Source organism: Palaemon carinicauda, chromosome 13, assembly GCF_036898095.1.
Source record: "Palaemon carinicauda isolate YSFRI2023 chromosome 13, ASM3689809v2, whole genome shotgun sequence".
NCBI lineage: Eukaryota > Metazoa > Arthropoda > Malacostraca > Decapoda > Palaemonidae > Palaemon > Palaemon carinicauda.
The window spans coordinates 140,252,016-140,256,898 of record NC_090737.1 but is presented as its reverse complement, the minus strand read 5'-3'; positions in this window follow the sequence as shown (position 1 = coordinate 140,256,898).

Below are 4,883 nucleotides of genomic sequence, written 5' to 3'. Positions count from 1 at the left end.
GTCAGAGCTGATGTTTGCTCCGCTATCCAAGTGTCTCTTTCCTGAAGAGCTGATCAAGGGGATTGCCGCCTCGTTGATCCAGAAAGACACCCATGACCTGGTGGCGTCATCCGCACGTAAAGTCACAGCTTTACCTTCCGTGCCTAGACCTAGGATGGACACACCAGCGTCTAGGTTCATTCCGCCCTTTCGTGGCAGAACCTCCAGCAGAGGAGGTACCCGTGCCGATAGTCAACGTGGCAAAAAGAAGAAGGGTTCCAAGTCCTCAAAAGGCAGAGTCTGACTGCCATCTTCTCCAGACAGCAGTGGGAGCCAGGCTCAAGAACTACTGGCAGGCCTGGGAGAACAGGGGTGCAGACGCACAGTCTGTGAAGTTACTCAGAGAGGGGTACAGGATTCCATTCTTGCGCAACCCCCCTCTAGCAACAACTCCCATCGACCTCTCTCCCAGGTACAGAGAGGAGGACAAGAGGCTAGCTTTACAGCAAGAGGTGTCTCTCTTGCTACAAAAGGGAGCGGTAGTCATAGTCCGGGACCATCAATCCCCGGGCTTCTACAACCGTCTCTTCTTAGTGGCGAAGAAGTCAGGAGGGTGGAGACCGGTGCTGGACATCAGTGCTCTAAATGTCTTTGTCACCAAGCAGACGTTCACCATGGAGACGACGAAGTCGGTGCTAGCATCGGTCAGGAAGGAAGACTGGATGGTCTCGTTAGACCTAAAGGACGCGTACTTTCACGTCCCCATCCACCCAGATTCCCAACCTTTCCTAAGGTTCGTCTTTGGGAAGGTGGTTTACCAGTTCCAAGCCCTGTGCTTTGGCCTAAGCACGGCACCTCTAGTGTTTACCAAGCTGATGAGGAATATTGCCAAATTCCTGCATTTAGCAGACATCAGAGCCTCCCTCTATTTGGACGACTGGCTTTTAAGAGCTGCGTCAAGTCGTCGCTGTCTAGAGAATCTCAAATGGACTATGGATCTGACCAAGGAATTGGGTCTCCTGGTCAATTTAGAAAAGTCCCAACTCGTCCCATCCCAAACTATAGTCTATCTAGGTATGGAGATTCAGAGTCAAGCTTTTCGGGCTTTTCCGTCGGCCCCCAGAATCAGTCAAGCCCAAGAATGCATCCAGAGCATGCTGAAAAGGAACCGATGTTCAGTCAGACAGTGGATGAGTCTAATAGGGACGCTTTCATCGCTGGACCAGTTCATCGCGTTAGGGAGACTCCACCTCCGACCCCTTCAGTATCACCTAGCTGCTCACTGGAGAAAGGACATGACGCTAGAAGCGGTCTCAGTTCCTATATCCGAAGAGATGAAGTCTGCACTGACTTGGTGGAAGAACAACATTCTTCTCAAGGAAGGTCTACCACTGGCTGTTCAGACCCCCGACCACCTTCTCTTCTCGGACGCATCGGACACGGGCTGGGGTGCGACACTGGACGGTCGGGAATGCTCGGGCACGTGGAATCCGGATCAAAGAGCACTACACATCAACTGCAAGGAGCTACTGGCAGTTCATCTGGCCTTGAGAAGCTTCAAGTCCCTCCTTCTAGGCAAGGTGGTGGAGGTGAACTCCGACAACACTACAGCCTTGGCGTACATCTCCAAGCAAGGAGGGACTCATTCGAGGACGTTGTTCGAGATCGCAAGGGACCTCCTCACCTGGTCAAGAGATCGAAAGATATCGCTTGTAACGAGGTTCATTCAAGGCGACATGAACGTCATGGCAGACCGCCTCAGCCGGAAGGGTCAGATCATCCCTACAGAATGGACCCTTCACAAGAATGTTTGCAACAGACTATGGGCCCTGTGGGGTCAGCCCACCATAGATCTGTTCGCTACCTCGATGACCAAGAGGCTCCCAAATTATTGCTCACCGATTCCGGACCCAGCAGCAGTTCACGTAGATGCCTTTCTTCTGGATTGGTCCCATCTAGACCTTTATGCGTTCCCCCCGCTCAAGATTGTCCACAAGGTACTGCAGAAGTTCGCCTCTCACGAAGGGACAAGGTTGACGTTGGTTGCTCCCCTCTGGCCCGCGAGAGAATGGTTCACCGAGGTACTGCAATGGCTAGTAGACGTTCCCAGGACTCTTCCTTTAAGAGTGGACCTTCTGCGTCAGCCGCACGTAAAGAAGGTACACCCCAGCCTCCACGCTCTTCGTCTGACTGCCTTCAGACTATCGAAAGACTCTCAAGAGCTAGAGGCTTTTCGAAGGAGGCAGCCAGAGCGATTGCCAGAGCAAGGAGGACATCCACTCTCAAGGTCTACCAGTCAAAATGGGAAGTCTTCCGAAGCTGGTGCAAGGCGAATTCAGTATCCTCAACCAGTACCTCTGTAACGCAGATAGCTGACTTCCTTTTACACCTAAGGAAGGTAAGATCCCTATCAGCTCCTACGATCAAAGGTTACAGAAGCATGTTGGCAGCAGTCTTCCGCCACAGAGGCTTAGATCTTTCCACCAACAAAGATCTACAGGACCTCCTTAAGTCTTTTGAGACCTCAAAGGAGCGTCGGTTAGCCACACCAGGTTGGAACTTAGACGTGGTTTTAAGGTTCCTGATGTCAGCAAGGTTCGAACCGCTTCAATCAGCCTCTTTTAAAGATCTCACTTTGAAGACTCTTTTCCTCGTTTGCTTAGCAACAGCTAAAAGAGTCAGTGAGATACACGCCTTCAGCAGGAACATAGGATTTACATCTGAAACGGCTACATGTTCCTTACAGCTTGGTTTTTTAGCTAAAAACGAGCTCCCTTCTCGTCCTTGGCCCAAATCGTTCGAGATTCCAAGTCTGTCCAGTTTGGTTGGAAACGAACAAGAGAGAGTACTATGCCCAGTAAGAGCTCTTAAGTACTATTTAAGACGTACGAAGCCATTACGAGGACAATCAGAAGCTTTATAGTGTTCTATTAAGAAACCTGCTTTACCGATGTCGAAGAACGCAGTCTCTTATTACATCAGACTTTTGATTAGAGAAGCCCATTCTCATCTGAATGAGGAAGACCATGCTTTGCTGAAGGTAAGGACACATGAAGTTAGAGCTGTCGCTACTTCAGTGGCCTTAACCCTGGATAGGTACGGTGGGTCGTTTGCGACCCCGAGCGTCAAAAAAAAACAGGTTTTTCTCACGTGACTCACCCCCGTGACTGAATTTGTGGGTGATCGACCTGCAGGAGGTGTCTCCCCTACACGCTCTAGTAGTGTCCAGATGTGCATTGCTGTAGCTGTACTCCTTCCCCGATTTCTGAGACGCGTCGGGGTCGTTCGCGTCCGAGTTTACCCTTCTAGGGTAGTTTGCATAATTATCAAAGTTATTACGTATTATGAAATTGTCGTAGAATGGTGCAACTTGTATAGGTTATCAGTTGTGGAAAGTCTTGGTGGATTGTTTGGCTACCATGTGCATGTTTTTTTTTTTAGTTAAAATGTCGTTCATCACCACGAGGACCATTTTACCGCGAGTGCCCCTTTTTCATTTTTTTTCATTTTTTTGCCAAGTCATTTTTCCGTAAGATATTGCGAAATAGTGTCGTAAAACTTTTGCTTGTTTAGTGTTGGAAAGTGTGTCTAGATGATCTGGCTACCCATGCATGACTTTGTTTTTGTCAGATACGACGTAGTTATTGGTATATTGGGTATTTAACTGCGGTTACCAATTTCTGTTTTTTTTTCAATATTTGTAAAAATTACTACGTAGTAAGGAATTGCCGTATATTATTCATTTTTTTTTCATGTTTATGTGTTAGAAAGTGTGCCTTGATGGTTGGGCTAACACGTGCATGTCTTTTTTTTTATCTGAGATGTCGTATATTAGAATGTCGGGCATTTTACCGCGAGTGTCCCTTTTTCCTTTTTTTTCATTTTTTTGCCAAGTCATTTTTCCGTAAGATATTGCGAAATAGTGTCGTAAAACTTTTGCTTTTTTAGTGTTGGAAAGTGTGTCTAGATGATCTGGCTACCCATGCGTGATTTTGTTTTTGTCAGATACGACGTAGTTATTGGTATATTGGGTATTTAACTGCGGTTGCCAATTTCTGTTTTTTTTCAATATTTGTAAAAATTTACTACGTAGTAAGGAATTGCCGTATATTATTGATTTTTTTTTCATGTTTATGTGTTAGAAAGTGTGCCTTGATGGTTGGGCTAACACGTGCATGTCTTTTTTTTTATCTGAGATGCCGTATATTAGAATGTTGGGCATTTTTCCGCGAGTGCCCCTTATTATTTGTTTTGCATTTTTTTGCTTAGTCATGTTACCGTAAGGAATTGGCAAGTAGTGTCGCAAAACTTATATTTTTATAGTGTTGGAAAGTGTTTTTAGATGATCTGGCTACCCATGCCTATTTTTTTTTTAGCCAGATATGGCGTATATATAAGTATGTGTTCGATTTTCCTGTGATTGCCATTTTTTCGTTTTTTCCCATTTCTTTCAAAATTACTACGTACTAAGGAACTATCACAGAGTAATATTTCATTTATATGTTTATTTGTCGGAAAATGTGCCTTGATGGTTTGCCTAGCACGTGGCTGAAATTTTTTTTTTCTGAAATGCCGTATATTAGAATGGCCATTTTTCCACGAGTGCCCCTTTTTATTTGTTTTGCATTTTTTTGCTTAGTCATGTTACCGTAAGGAATTGGCAAGTAGTGTCGCAAAACTTATAATTTTATAGTGTTGGAAAGTGTTTCTAGATGATCTGGCTACCCATGCCTATCTTCTTTTTTTAGCCAGATATGGCGTATATATAGGTATGTGTTCGATTTTCCTGTGATTGCCATTTTTTCGTTTTTTCCCATTTCTTTCAAAATTACTACGTACTAAGGAACTATCACAGAGTAATTATTCATTTATATGTTTATTTGTCGGAAAATGTGCCTTGATGG